Source organism: Euprymna scolopes, chromosome 45, assembly GCF_053919585.1.
Source record: "Euprymna scolopes isolate OS-2025 chromosome 45, ASM5391958v1, whole genome shotgun sequence".
Classification (NCBI taxonomy): domain Eukaryota; kingdom Metazoa; phylum Mollusca; class Cephalopoda; order Sepiida; family Sepiolidae; genus Euprymna; species Euprymna scolopes.
In genome coordinates, this window is record NC_136526.1 from 28038046 (window position 1) to 28054976 (window position 16931).

At 30.5% G+C, this 16931-nt stretch overlaps 1 protein-coding gene across 1 annotated transcript in view; it reads right to left on the reverse strand.

Moving 5' to 3' along the window:
- The window catches only part of LOC145269310 (uncharacterized), a 119048-nt gene extending 109015 nt beyond the window's left edge, over positions 1-10033 (reverse strand). Inside the window, exon 1 of the transcript XR_013864979.1 lies at positions 9405-10033. The gene's annotated coding sequence lies outside the window, so the exon portion shown is untranslated. The remainder of the gene's footprint in view (positions 1-9404) is intronic.
- Positions 10034-16931: the final 6898 nt, after the last annotated feature.

Consider the following 16931-nt stretch of genomic DNA (forward strand, 5'->3'; position numbering starts at 1 on the left):
ATAAAAGTAGTACAAATTATCATGTATTTTCATTGTATAAATATATCAATAACAAGAACCTTATAAAAGAATTATAGTTATAATAAAAATAAAATATTACTGAACGACTATAAAGGATAAAAAACACGAACATTTGAAATGATTCTAATAATGTACAACCTATAAAACACAAAAAATACTGATCAGTTCTGAATAAAAAAAATTGAAAACATTCTAAAAACCGTCCAGATCATGTGATAAAACAAAAAATATAAAATACAAAGATGCTTATTACTAAAAAGACCCTAAAATAGTTGAAATCACAACGCAGATAAGGAATAATGAATCAGTTATTTTGTAAACGATAACCTTTTAAATGACTTTCTCCGGTGTCAAATCAGTGATTGTGAAAACAAGTTGAATAGTGAGTGATGATACCTACTCTTAATTTATGATACAAAAAAGTATAATATTAAAATGGGAAAAATGAGTGAAGCCTGTATATTCATGATCTACATTATTCAGAAAGAGTTAAAAATAAAAAGAACTAGAAAAGTTATGAACACAACAAGACACTTTAGCAGTGATATGAGAATAAAAGTTCAAATAAAAACATGGTTAGAAGAGAATAATGACAATAATACAAATTATATAAAATAATAAAATTAATAGAAATTTAATTACTTGGAGTAACTTTCTTCTCATGAATCTTGTCAAACTAGAAAACCTTATTGTCGAACTTAGAAATCTTTCTCTAAAACTTGGAATTCAACACAGAATTTTAAACGGAACTTAAGGGGCTAGTTTTTGCTCCCTCAGCTATTACCAAGTTATTTGCAATTGTATTCTTAGTATCGTCTACAATGTAGAGGATTAAATACTTTGGAAAAATTAAGTTCTAAAATTCTTCAGGCAGTTGAAGGTTCAATCCTTAGTATGGCATATCCTAAGAATACAATTATATCCTTAGTATGGTATACCCTAAGAATACGATTTTGAATTAAAAAGCTCAAAATTCCATGCAAATTCCAAGTTCTACAGAAAGCTTTCCAAGTGAAAATAAAATTCAAGATGAGAACAGTAGTCCAAATAATTCTCATATGAAGACATCATTGGAAAGCATTTGAATTATCAAAAGAAATATTCAATGTTTTACTTGAATCATGAACGCTTTTCTTGAAATTTATGACAATCATTTTATGTTCTGTTTATATAAGAAATGGATTCACTACTATAAAAGTTAACAAAATAATTCTCGAGCAATGTATCCCATAAAAAATGAATTAAATAATTTTCTAATATACAAAAAGAAACATTTGGCATTTTACAAACTATATCGATAATTCTTTTGTTTTCCTTAAATTTTTATGAAAAATTAAAGATTTTATTTTTATTTTATGTTTTGTTTTATGTTTGATTTTAAAGTTGCGATCAGTTTCCTAAAACATTTCATGTAAACTGATCACCCACTTTATGACCATCACAATTATTTACAGAATACGTCACTAGAGAATTCTCTTTTCATTTTATGCAAAATAGGGACCATACTCAAATAATAACGTTATTTGAAACCCATTCTTAACATGAGAAGGGATCTTTTTAACTTTCACATAATAATTTAATGAACAAGATATCATAAAACTTGAAAATCCTGTTAGAAATAAAAATAGCAAGATCTCTAATCTACACAAGTACCTTTGTTTTTTAGATTTTATAGTGTGGAAGCATCTATATAAATTTAACATTAAATAATAACCAATTTCTAGACAGAATAGCACACAAGTGATAATAACATCAGCTTTAACATTGTTATGTACAACGCTCATTTTTATTGGTGTCGGGGGAGTGGCTGTCGACTTTTTGGTTGTCTTTCACTTTTTTAGAGCTTTTTTTCATTAATTCTATACAAGTTAAGAGGGTAAATGAGCTGTGCTCGTTTATCAATTCATGTTGTATGAGTAAACTGGTTCATTCATTTAGCAGTGAATGAACGTGGTATAAAATGCATGGCCAGAGTGCATACATTCAGAGAATGAGCTTTTCAGAAACAAAGAAAAAAGTGCTCCCTTCTACCACTACTAAAATTAGTTTTGATGTAATATAGTTAATTTTATGTTGTTTTTCTTAACTATTAATGCACGAGTAATCAGGTCTAGTTAAATTCCGTTTAGTATTATGCATGCAACTTGAGAAAAACATACTTAAAATATGTTAACATTATATGAATAAACAAAATCAATACACGATCGCAACCAAATTTTACGTCATATCACTTGTATATTGTTGACATTTTTCATGAGTTTTACGTCATATCACTTGTATATTGTTGACATTTTTCATGAGGTTTTTTCTTATGTTAGATTTGTAAATAGTAAATAAATTTGAACTCAAATTCATTGAAATTTAACAAATAACAATTTTTTATGTCTATACAGAATTTTTTGCTTTGGTTGTGATTTATAATTTTTTAACTATTCGGTAGAAAGTGTCTTCCATCAAAATATTACTGTTGTAAAAAAAGAGACAAAATAAAATTTTACAAAAATATAAATTGTTATGCATTTCCTTAAGAAGCAGGTGAAGGTCAAGAAATGGTTGATTAGTTTGCCCATGAAATTTATATTTAGAAAGTAGGCACAGCCAAAACGAAAAAAGGGAAGTATTTTTTTATGAAGTCTCTACCAAAAATCAATACGAAAATTTCACCGATTATTAAGTGAAGAACGAACTTTATAATGGTGTTTTTTTTTTTTCCATAATCGATATATATACCTACACACCCTTCTTTACTTGTGGGTACAAATATGCTTCAAATAATCAGCCGAAATTTATATAAGAAAGTGATCCCCGACACTAAAATCTGAAATGATGAGTAAAATTTTTAAAAAACAACAATTTTCTAGTGACATAATAGGTAAGAGTACTTATACAGAATACGCACCATACTGAAATAAGAACGCTAATATGTAAAAACAATTCTTAATATACAGAGGAGGCTTTTTGGTATTTTTGTAAACGTCGGCACAGCTTTCTTTCTCTTTTAGTGTGTTCATCCCATTTTTAATAAAAGGTTTTGTTTACCACAAATTACAATTCATCTGTCGTTGAATTTTTGTTTTAGAATTTTTTGTTATTAATGTTATACATTTTGTTACATTAAAAAAAATACTCATACAACTTATTTTTTGTAATATTTTTATTTTTTGTTTTTTAAGGTAAATTTATTTTATTTTAAGTGGTCGAATCTCTTTTCTCACAATTCTTCGAAGTTGCGATCATTTCAGCGTCCTAAATTCTTGTACGAAAAAAAAAAATAAAACGAATCTCATAGTAAAATGGACGCATCATACAAAACCACCTTTTGTTTTAACTATTCTATACTTTCACCTAACAATTTTATAAAAAGAGTAGCTGTACCCTGCCACGCATTGCTGTGGCTTAATTTTGTGTAATGGAAAATTCTAATGAAAAGAGATAATGCATGTTTCTTATATTCTTAGTAAAGCAATCCACTCCAAAAAGTTTTTAAAAAAAAGGCGAAAATGAAAAAAAAAAAAAAAAAAAAATGGTACTCTTGCAGAATTGGATCCGGATCCTCGGGAGTTACCATCAATGATGGCTTAGGCTCGACCAACATTCAGTGGATTAAGCCGAAAGTTGCTAAAACTTTGAAACGCTAAATAGGTTTCTTTTTTATTGTATTCAAAAATGTGAGTTTTTAATTAATATTTGGGTAAGGGGGGGGGTGTTACTATACACAGATTCGAAAAAGTTGTCCAAAAACGAATAAATGAAAGCAAAGGTAAGGTAAATTACGTTTCTATCTAACTGGATAATTTTTTTAGTGTTTTTATTTAATGTAAAATGTTTAATCGGCTCAAAAAACTCAGTGTTTATCTATGTATTTGAAAAAGATGAATGGTCGCGGACTCTGTTGAATACGTTAAGTTTGGGAAAATCAGTTAAAAACTATACAAAACAGTGTCAGACACCTACTGATTATATGTTATTGTGAGATAGGCTGACATATTCGGTGGGTTTCTGATAGTATTTTGTATATTTTTTCAGTTTTAAATCATTTTCTCAAACTTAACATCATCAACAGTGTCCATCACCATTTGTATTTTTCAAATACACTGATAAACACTATTTTTCGAGCCGACTAAACGTTATAGTAAATAAAACAGGTTTGTATTACTAAACACAGAAACGAAAAAGTTGTTGAAAAATAAATATAACAAATAAATGTTATCAAAGGCAAGATAAGTTACTTTTCTACCTAACTGGATAAGATTTTAGTGTTTTTATTTAGTGTAAAATGTTTAATCGGTTCGAAAACATGTAGTGTTTATCTGTATATTTTAAAAATACAAATGGCGGCAGTTGAACACGTTAAGTTTGAGAAAATGAGTTAAAACTAAAAAAACTATACAAAATACTGTCAGGAACTCACTCAATATATGTTACCGTGACATAGGCAGACATGTATTCGGTGGTTTTTAACAGTATTTTGTATAGTTTTTTAGTTTTAACTCATTTTCCCAAACCTAATGTGTTTAACACAATCTGTCGCCATTTGTAATTTTCAAATATAGCAGTAAACGCTGTGTTTTTTGAGCCGAATAAACATTTTACATTAAAAAAAACAAAAAAATTATCCACTTTGGTAATAAAGTAACATATCTTGCCTTTGATAATATTTGTTATACATTAATTTTTTGACAACTTTTTCAAATCTATATGTACAGTAGTACAAACCCAATAAAAACACTAAAAATTATCCAATTAGGTAGAAAAGTAACTTATCTTGCCTTTGAAAATATTTACTTGTTATATATTTGTTTTTGTTGACAACTTTGTCAAGTCTTTGTGCCAGTACAAACCCAAAGGTGTATTTTTCTGTCTAATTTTATTTTTAATACTGCACTTAAATTTAAATTTCACAATATCTTTTTGGGGGAGGGTATTTTTTTACATTAGGTTCACCTCCACAATTTTCGACAATGCTGAATAAGACAATCTCATTTAAAATTTGCAGAGGCAATTAGTTTTCAAGATATAAAGACCTGTACTATGCACTATAATTCACTGACGGCCATGAATAAACACTCCCAACCGCCCATATTAAGAACGGCTTTCAGAATAAACAACACCCATGCCTAACCACATGTTTTAACCTTTTACCTGTCTTTCGTCTTTTAAAAACGGCTTTTGGAATAAATACCACCATTCTCCCCATGTTAAGAACGGCTTTCAGAATAAACACCCCCAACCTACCCATGTTAAAAATTGTGGAGGTGAACCTAATGTGAAAATTTACCTTTTGTTTTTTTAATAAATTGTTAGTTGAAAGCACAGAATAGTGACAAAACACCATCCCCTCCCCTGGGTAAGAATAGCAAAAAAAAATAATGGTTTTCTTGGTAGAAACCTTTCTGTATTTCACCTAACAATTTCTGGTGCTAATGAACTTATTGATCCGCGCTATTTTTTAAATCGTATTTCCAAGTTTAATTAAAGTTTTATGATATGTTTTTTCATTCAATTGTAAGGTTAAAGTACAGAATAGATACAAAACACCCTCCCCTCCCCATATTAAGAATGGCTTTTTAAATAATGTTATTATTTCAGCACAGATCACTCTCTACATGAGTACCTAATATTTTTTCAGCCATTCTTACCATAGAGAGAGGATGGTGTTTTGTAACTATTCTGTGCTTTTTTAACTAACAATTTATTATTAAAAAAAGATATTGTGAAATTATAAAAAATAAAAAGATATTGTGAAAGTTGAATTTAACTTGAAAAAAAAAAAACAATGTGAACGGCGCGTTCAACATTGTAGCTGGACCTTATTTGGCAATAAGGTCATGTTAGTTGATTAATGGGTGCTAATGCACTTACTGATCTGCGCTATTTTTTTAAAATCATATTTCCAAGTTTAATTAAAGTTTTATGTTTTTTTGGTATTTTTTTAGATTAGATCCACCTCCACAATTTTCTTTTAAATGACGACTTCAACGTTTCCAACTATGCTGAATACAAAAATCGTATTGAAATTTTGCAGAAATAAGTAGTTATCGAGATATAAATAATTGTTTTATGCATTGTATTCTTTGGTGACCATCTTTGTTATGCGCATAGATTTGTTTATGACGCGCGCAAGCGTGTAAAAAAGATGGCTGCCAGAGATTACAATGCATTATACAAATTTTTAATATCTCGATAAGTAGTTATTTCTGCAAAATTTCAATGCGATTTCTGTATTCAGCATAGTCGAAAACCTACAAAAGTCATCATTTAAAAGAAAATTGTGGAGGTGGACCTAATCTAAAAATTTACCTTTTTTTATTCAATTGTAAGGTTAAAGTACAGAATAGGTACAAAACACCCTCTTCTCCCCATATTAAGAATGGCTTTTTAAATAATAACGTTATTATTTCAGCACGGATCAATAAGTGCATGAGTACCCAATTTCTTTAAAAACATTCATATTTTCTTATATAAAAAAAAAGAAAAGAAAAAACGCGCACTTTCAAAAAAAGAAAAGAAAAACGTGCACTTTCAATTTTTGTTAAAAAGCTTTCTTACAAAAAACAAAAAAATACGGTAAGAACAAAACGTTAATCGGTATTCATGCAGAGAGTGATCTGTGCTGAAATAATAACGTTATTATTTAAAAAGCCATTCTTAACATGGGGAGGGGGTTTGACCTAATCTGTAACCTTACAATTGAATAAAAAACATATCATAAAACTTTAATTAAACGTGGAAATACGATTTTAAAAATAGCGCGGATCACTTCTGCATTAGCACCGAAAGTACAGAATAGCTAGAAAAAATCCTCCCTCCCCATGTTAAGAATGGCTTTCTAAATAACGTTAATGCTTCAGTACTGTTCCTTGTCTGCTTAAGTTTAATTTTTGTTTATTAAATTGTTAGGTGAAAATCCAGAATAGTTACAAAACACTCTTCTCGCCATGTTAAGAATGGTTTTTCAAATAATAACGTTATTATTTCAGCACAGATCAATAAGTTCATGAGTACCCAATTTCTTTAATAAAGAAAAAGCATTCATATTTTCTTATATAAAAACAACTTTTGTAAAAACAAAAAAAGAATCGAAAAAACGTGTACTTTCAATTTTTGTTAAAAAAGGTTTTCTTAAAAAATAAAAAAAATACAGTAAAAAAGCAAAGAACAAAACATTAATCGGTATTCATGCAGAGAGTGGTCCGTGCTGAAATAATAACGTTATTATTTAAAAAGCCATTCTTAACATGGGGAGGGGTTTTTATACCTATTCTGTACTTTAACCTTACAATTGAATAAAAAACATATCACAAAACTTTAATTGAACGTGGAAATACGATTTTAAAAATAGCGCGGATCACTCTCTGCATTAGCACCGAAAGTACAGAATAGTTAAAAAAATCCTCCCTCCCATGTTAAGAATGGCTTTCTAAATAATGTTAATGCTTCTGTACTGTTCCTTGTCTGCTTAAGTTTAACTTTTGTTTATTAAATTGTTAGATGAAAGTCCAGAATAGTTACAAAACACCCCTATTCCCATGTTAAGAATGGCTTTCTAAATAATAACGTCATTATTTCAGCAGGGTAGCTTCTCTGCATAAGTACCATGTTTTGTTTTTAAATTGTTAGGTGAAAGGACAGAATAGTTACAAAATACCATCTCCATGTTAAGAATGTCTTTCTAAATAACATTATTTCAGCACAGTATTTTCTATGCATACGTACTATCTATTTTTGTTTATTAGACTGTTTGTATAGAATAGATGCAAAACTCCCTCCTCATGTTAAGAATAGCTTTCTAAGTAACGATAGTACTATTTTTTTGTTTATTAAATTGTTAGGTGAAAGTATAAAATAATTACAGAACACCCTCCCTTTCCCATATTAAGAATGGCTTTCTTAATAGCATTATTTCAGCACGGTACCTTCTCTGCATAAGTACCATCTTTTGTTTATTAAATTGTTAGGTGAAAGTATAGAATAGTTACAAAACGCCCTCCCTATGTTAAGAATGGCTTTCTAAATAACGTTATTATTTTAGCACGGTATTTTCTCTGCATAAATACCATGTTTTGTTTATTAAATTGTTAGGTGAAGTACGGTACTCATGCAGAGAGTGATACATGCTGAAATAATAACGTTATTATTTAAAAAGCCATTCTTAACATGGGGAGGGGAGGGTGTTTTGCACCTAATCTGTATTTTAACCTTACAATTGAATAAAAAAAAACATAATAAAAAACTTTAATTAAACCTGGAAATACGATTTAAAAAATAGCGTGGACCACTCTCTGCATTAGCACCAAATATTATTTAAGCAAGTTACCAATCCATAAAATTTATTCTAAAAAACAAAAACTGTATTTTTACCAAACAATAGTGTTAATAATAATAAAAAGTTCACATTTTCTTATATCGAAAAATAAAAAAAACAAAAAAAAACGACTTTGACTCAAAAAGCAAGCGACAAACTTTTTTTTTTTTTTTTTTTGCCTGATATAATGAAGAAAAAATGTTTAAATTAAAACATTTGGAAGATAAAAAAAAAATGAATTATGTTTTTTTTTTTTTTTTTTTACTTATCGAGTAAACAGAAAATGAAATCTTCTAGTTAGTTTCGTCCATTTGTGGGTGTGAAATGAATCGAACCGGAAGTTAAGTTCTATCAACAAAACAGGTTCACACTAACGGATTACGAAAATATATTTATTTAATTTAATATTTTAATAATTGGCGATGTCAATTTATTTTAATAACATAAAAACATCCCTCGACTCTAAAGATGGGTTGTCTGAAAATTTCAAATAAATTGTTAATGTAGAAATATAGTTGTATAAACTTTGAACGAACCAAAAAATTACATTTTTATATATATAGATACGGTACTCATGCAGAGAGTGATCCGTGCTGAAATAATAACGTTATTATTTAAAAATCCATTCTAAACATGGGGAGGGAAGGGTGTTTTGTACCTATTCTGTACTTTAACCTTACAATTGAATAAAAAAAAAAACATAATAAAACTTTAATCAAACGTGGAAATACGATTTAAAAAATAGCGCGGCACTCTCTGCATTAGCACCAAAGATACTGAAAACATTGAATTTACTTGAAAATCACACTTAGAAAAATAGCATGGATTATATTCGGCATGTACACAAAATTAGAATTATTGTTAAGTTATCTCCTTTATCTTTTGAATTGGTTTTAATTAAATATCATACTGAATACTTATTTTAATGGAATACGTTTTTTTTTTATAAGCTGAAGTTTCATATTTTTTAAACAGAATCAAAATGTTTTTGGAATTCAAAGAAAAATGAACTGATTTGAAATTTTATTTTAAAAACTTATTGATTGTAATTTAAAATAAAATGTGTAAAAAATCTTACCTTTCTTTTTATAAAACACAAAGATTTTTTTTTTCATTTGTGTTCAAAACAGAAAATTTTGCCGTTTTGTTGGGATTCCTTCGTTAAATTTCTGCTTCATGTGTCCAATTCATTAACAAATAAAACATACGTAAGTTTAAAAGAATCCAAATTAAAAACACGATTTAAAAGTGAAATTATTCAAAGAAAGAAATCGACTGATAAATGAACAGTAAATTAAGATCAATTATCAATCAATGCGGTGTAATTATTATTTACTCCCTCATGTTAAAATGTCCGTTCATATGTTAATTGTGGGAAATTATTTTCCAATCAAGTTTAAAATATATCCATGATTAGCTATAAAAAAATAATAATATGAAGACAATTAAGCATATCAGTTTCGGTTTCTTAAGTTCTCGGAAGTAAACTTTGTTAGTTTGAATTACGTCCCTTCAATTTCGTTCATCTCTAAAATGACGACTTTTATAAGTTTTCGAGGATAATGAAAATATTGTTTTCGACCAGGTAAAACTGTTATTGGACTTATGACAAAAAATAAGGTACTTGTACAGTTTTATCAAGACATTAAAAAATGAAAATATCGAGAAAAAAGGTTATATTGTACGTATCCGTTTTGAACTGGAAGCTCTCCGAAAAAAAAAAAAAAAAAAAAAAATTCACTTAATTTGGTCGAGTAGGTTTTTTATTTTTTTTTTTTTACAGCGGAAAAACCCGTTTTTATGACAACACGTTGTGTTATATAATGGGTGGTATTATAGAAGGTACCAAATATGCGTATATGTTTCGTTGTTCTTATTTAGTGTTCTTGTTTGTAAGACGACTTATATATTTCATGTTTGTGAAAGTCTTAGATTGATAGAGACAGTCTTAGGAGTGTTCACTGTTCATGTTGTTGGGAGATGGATGGAGACATTGATGAGATATAGACAGGATACATATAAAGGTAGAGAGAGAGAGAGAGAGAGAGAGAGAGAGAGAGAGAGAGAGAGAGAGAGAGAGAGAGTTCTTTTATATATATATATATATATATATATATATATATATATATATATATATATATATATATATAAAATAGACAGTGTACAGGTGTGTCAGAAATTTCGTGAAAAATAGCGAATAATTCTACCCCATCTTTCCAAGCTTATAACTCCTCGAAAAATGTAATTCAAGCCCTATTTTTTTTTTCAATTAAAGGAGCAAGGACCAATGTTTCATTAAAAAAAAACAAAAAAAAACGTGTTTTTTTTTTAAGGACTTTACAGGTAAATTTCTAAAAAACAGTACTTTTTTTTGTTTTAAATTTGAATATATTATTTATTGACCTTTTCTCTTCAATTTGTGATATATAAGACTTTGGTACATAAATTAATTCTTTACTTTTTAATAGACATTTCAAAATGGGAGGCGTGAATTATTCGACCCCCTGTCTTTCCAAGCTTATAACTCCTCGAAAAATGTAATTCAAGCCCTAATTTTTTTTCAATTAAAGGAGCAAGGGCCAAGGTTCCATTAAAAAAAAGAAAAAACAAATAACGTGGTTTAAAAAAAAAGGTTTTAAACTTCAAACTTTACAGGTAAAATTCTAAAAAACACTACGTTTTTTTTTGTTTTAAATTTGAATATATTATTTATTGACCTTTTCTCTTCAATTTGTGAGTAAATTAATTATTTACTTTTCGGTGAGTAAATTAATTATTTACTTTTTAATAGACACTTGGGAATGAAAAAACGTTTGTCTAAAATATTATATTTGGTTTATTGGAAAGAACATAAAATTTCACATTGACTCTGAAAATATCGTAAAAATAGAATCAATAGAAAAATTTTGATAGATTTTTAAAGTTTAAAAATTGAAAAATATTGAGTTCGGAAAATTCATTACTGTTTAAAAAAATATTTCTATTACTTTTAAAACAACTTTAATAGTTTATTTTGGAAGTATAATCCATAAAGAAAATTAAAAAAAAAAAAACACTTTTAACAGAGAAATTACGAGTTTTTTTAATATTTTATTCGCAGTTTCGTGTTAGGGGTGTCAAAAATTCCTACAAAAACTCTGATACACCTCGTGTACATGTTACTACAATAGCCAAAAATACACAATGAGAGGAGATTTGATATATAGATAGATAGACCGAGAGTGCGTTTGACATTTACGTTTTGACAGTTGTACATATAATTATAAGCACGTTACCTTTCTCGTTGTAATGATGAACACAGAAGACGGCAGTTATAAAAACACATGATGATACGTTTATTTCTTCTTCGACCGGTCGGACATGATTTTGTATTTCAGGGATTCAAAGTTATTACATGGTTATCTCTAAACCCTCTCGCTTCCAGAGGGTGCCTTGACACTAATCGAGAATTGGTCTGAACCTCTCTGCTTCTCTGATCTGACTGATCTCGCTCTCCCTAACTAACTTCGAACTCTCTCCTATATTGAGAAATCACATGTATGTCTGGTCAACGTGACTGTAACTCACGTGTTATCAACATGCACGATTTGCACGTTTTTTAAACCATTTCTGACGTCCAGGAAATTTCCTATTCTCTTTGTTGTTTTACAAAGGAATTTAACCTTCTTCTCTAATTCTGTAACCCATATTTTATTATGCATTCTTTCTAAGAATGTGAATAGTTTCCAGCCAACTTTGTATTTATTAAATATTTTAACAGAATCAACAATTTACTGAACATTCCATTTATAATAACATTCTGTGTTTATTTTAACTTATGATTGGAATTCTCAATTCCAAGTCTAGCTTCGCAAGTTTGAATCCTCTACTATCCTATTTCATATTTACATTTAACTAATTCCCTATTTTTTTACTTACATGAAAATGGGGCAACCCTTATCATGTAACAGTTAAAGATAGGCATTTTTGAATTTTTAAAAATTTGTTTGGATTTTTAGAAACGCCTCGGGGAGATAACTCAGTTTAAAGCCCTCACACTCCCTCCCCATCTTTAATACTAGCTTTTCTTTCTAAAAATCGAACTTTTTGCTCAGTATCATAACAAATTGCTTCTTTTTTTTTTTTTCGCTGTAAAAATAAAATTAAAAAAAACTACTTGATGAAATTAAGTGAAATTTTTTTTCGGAGAACTTAATTCCATAACGGATACGTACAATTAAAACTTTTTTCGATATTTTCATTTTTAATGTCTTGATTAAACTGTACAAGTACCAAAAAAATAAATAACACAAAGTTACAAGTCGGAGAAAGATAAAATGAAGGACCAAGATTTAAATTTAGACGAAAGAAAGAAATAGCAAGATAATATAAAATCCGTTAGTTTCATAGATTTGTTAGTATTATAGAGTAAGGCTATAAGTCAGTGTTCACCAATTCGTAATAGGGACCTTCCAATTTTTAAGACCAAGGTTGCAGGTGCAGGAATCTCTAAAATTCAAAAGTAGTAGAATATTCACAGGACCATTAAAGGTAAATTTAATGTAATCTCCAATTTAGAAAAGCTTTCTACCAAATCACATTCTCACACATATAACTTTTGAAAAGCAACGACAAAGAACTCGAGATCGTTGTATTGAACTGAAATTACAACATTTTTTTATGTGGTTAAGAAACATTAATTCAAATCATTCCCGCGTTAAGTGTTTTGCAATGAGTTTTTATTAGGCAGGCTTAGCTAAATGAGTGTCCCGTGAAAAGTGCGTGAAGTTTAAGATTACTGATTTTATGGACAGAGGGACACACGTGGCTATTTTCTGAGGAGAAGAAAATAGTCATGTAAGCAGAATGCGTGCATGTGTGTTCATCACACAAGAAAACTAGTTTGAAATAAAATTTGTTTAAGAACTCTTGTTCAAAATGGTAACTTTCCATGATAGGAATTAAGGTACATATTTTGAAGTCTTCTCAGTCGAGCTGTTTTACGTCTGAATAGATGGAGTATGGTGTACGCGATGATCACAGCAGTGGTGATGTTTACTTGTAGAACTGCATACTGGACTGTTTGAATTTTGGCGGTTAAAACCTTATATATGGATGTTCTGGAATATTCCAACTTGTTTGTTGTATCATTGCGCGTGCAGTGCGACATAGTGTCTTTATTGCATGCGTGCAGATCGGCAAATTACGATGCATGTGACTGCACATTCTGATATATATGGGCGTTGAAATGGTGATTGCTATGAAAATGCCAAAGATTTGTACCGGCGTATGTAGTGGTTGCTACAAGACTCTCCTCCTTCATCTGAACAATCATAATATATAACATATAATATATTCTAATTATAATATAGATGAACAATCAATCTAAGAAGAAGGAATAAAATTATTGTAGGTTGATGGCAGTCCGAAAGAAAAGTGACGACATTAATTTTTGAGTTGTGGGTACGATGACTTGTGTACTTTTGAAAGAAATGTGCTGCCTGGTTTGCAAGGTTCATTATGGACATTCAGTCCCATCTGGAGTATACTAGAGAGTTGAGCAAAAGCAGAATGTCGTAGGTGATAATTCCTCATCATTCTTCTGGTTTATGGCAGTCTGTCGTAAATCCATATAAGTCTGCAAGTCAGTCTGCAGAGTCCAAGTACAAGTGAATCTGGTGTATCGGCATTCTGTAAGAGTGTGACAAGAAGTTTTCTTATGTATACGTGAAAATGTACAGGGATTGCTTACAAATCCAAGGTGCTTGTAATGAGCTCATGCTAAATATGTCAAGCATGGTTGGCCCACATGTGTGGGGTGGGGGTGTGAGGCCTTATTAAATTCTGCACATGCAAAAAATGGCAGTATCTCCAATATGTTCGGTGTGGCCATGGTTGATGCAAGAGTATTTATCTACATTGTATCATGAACTTAATGCGAGATTCAGCGTTAAACAAGCGTTGATAATCACTGCTGGCAACAATGTAGATAAAATGCTGTTGGTTGACGTCTTGGCCCACATGCTGACGGAACAGTTAATCCGTAGGAAGACCATGTTTTTAGCCTAATCTGATGCAGTGGGAATCAGATTTGTAGGGAAATCGTGTTTTGTTTTATTTTCAATTTGTGAGTGATTATTCGCATAATTTTATTTTCAATTTGTGAGTGATTATTCGCATAAATCGATTTTATTGAGACCAGTGTCACTAGTTTGTAAGGAGGTCCGTGATTATACGTGGTTGATTTAATGACATCGTATTAGATGATTGGAAAAGAAAGATTAGTTTTGTTCTTTTTTTGGTTGAAAAACCAAAGCGTGGTACTTTAACCTATGCAAGCATAGTTGAGTTTAGTGACGTTCGTCATTTTTGTGTCGCGCAAGTATTCTGCTTTACCACTCGTTGGGTAATTCTTTGATCACAGTCTTTATGCTGCAGGAGTTATGATTTATAGAATTTCAGCATCGTTATTCAGTAATGTTTACTCAGAATGAGCAATCCTTGTCGCGTCTGAATAATCACCAATTTTCAGATGTACGTGTGGATTAGAAGAGAAATTGTACACAGGCTGGAAATTTGCAATTGTATTTCATCAGAATGTCCATCAGATTCTGAACTCACGTAAGGGTCTCCACTTATGGTGGTGATGGTGGTTTGTGTCCGAGTAGTCATCAGTTTCTAGATTCACGTACAGAATCACCAATTTGTGGTGGATGTACAGAGGTTGCATCTTGCCTTTATAGTTGGGGTTACCAATTGTGATATCAGAAAAGACAGGTCAGGACGTTGCCAATTTTTATAACCGTGGTTGCATGTGCGTGAATCTTTAGAAGTCGAAAGTAGTAACGAGTCCGTTAAAGGTAAATTTAACATAATCTCCGATTTAGAAAAGGTTCCCACTAAACCACATCCTCACGAATATGAAATAAAAACATGAATAACTTGGGAAAAATAATGACACTCGACAAAGAACTCGAGATTGCTGTATCGAAATGAAATAACAACATTTATGTTTAAGAAACATTGATTCAAATCGTCCAACATTAAGTTTTTGCAACGAGTTTTCATTAGGCAAGCTTAGCTAAATGAGTATCTCGTGAAAAGGACCAGGAAGTTTAAGATTACTGATTTTTATGGACGGAGGGACGTATTGTTCTTTTTTAAGGGGAAGAAAATAGTCATTTGAGGCGAATTTCCTTGGGTCTCGAAACAGGGAGAAGGTTGCAACAGGTTACCCTGTTGTGATCTCTAAGGTCTGGAAGCCCTAATGTGCGTCCAACCTCTCTCACTGCCGGAATGCCAATGCCAAACAAAAACCAAACACGCCCCTATGCATTAATTTTTATTTTTATTTCGGACTATTAGTCTCATCTTTATTAGTTGTTGTTTTTGGATCTTTTTATTGGTTCACAACGTTTCGGCCAACTTCCTCTGGCCTTCGTCAGGTGGTAACCGCGACGGATAGGAACTTCGAATCTCCTAACTGCATTCTCAGCCATCACTACCATCCATAGTTGTTGTTGTCTCACCACATTTTTGACCAATTAACCTCTGGCACGCTTTGGGTGGGATTGAAACTGCTATCTTCAGACAATGCTCATCTGGAACCGTAGAGATTCAACGTCTCTATCAACTGCGCCACGGGCGCCGAAGGGCGATCAAGGTTGGATTCTTTTTGATCTTATAAATCCACGTTTATTTATTATCTGATCTTCCATAGTCGGGTCCGTACCGATTGGTATATATATATATTATTCCTTAATTGGAATTCATTTTTTGAGATGAGCATTATATGTTAATTTTTATTTTTATTTCGGACTATTAGTCTCATCTTTTATTAGTTGTTGTTTTTGATCTTTTTATTGGTTCACAACGTTTCGGCCAACTTCCTCTGGCCTTCGTCAGGTGGTAACCGCGACGGATAGGAACTTCGAATCTCCTAACTGCATTCTCAGCCATCACTGTTGAAGAGGGAGATTTCAGGGATGTTCACATCCCACTCAATAAATGGGCTGCCATGATTGGTCGATGAGCAACAACCTTTGGCCAATGAAAGAGGGCCTTATAAAGAGAATAAAGAGAGAAAAGATTTATCAGCAAGGGAGGTAAGTCTTTTTTTTTTATAAAAACGAATATCACATTTAAAATTTTCAAAAGTTTTCTTGATATTAAGACATTCATTATCCAACGTAATCAATTATGTTTTCACTGGTGGCCATGTTTTTCCCTACTGAAAAGTACTAATGTACATGCATGTCACAAAAACACTCCTCCTCCCATGTTAAGAAGAAAACTACCTGTCTGTGCAATATTTGAATGTGATATTCATTTTCAGCATACTCGAAAACCTATATGTCGTCGTTATAAATCCGAGTGTTAAGGTGGAAAGAAAATACAAATTACCAAGTTATCTTTTTATACTTAAAGATTAATTTTTTTTTATTATTAAAATTTGAGATTATAGTCAACTAACATCTCCCTTCATTTTCTGTGGAGTAATACTGAAATCGGTCACAGGACAAATAACTTCCTTTTCTTTTTTTTTTCTTTTTTTGTTATTCAAGAATTGTATGTTGAAGCAATTTTTTTAAACAAAATATAAAAAAGACATTATTGAAAATTATTC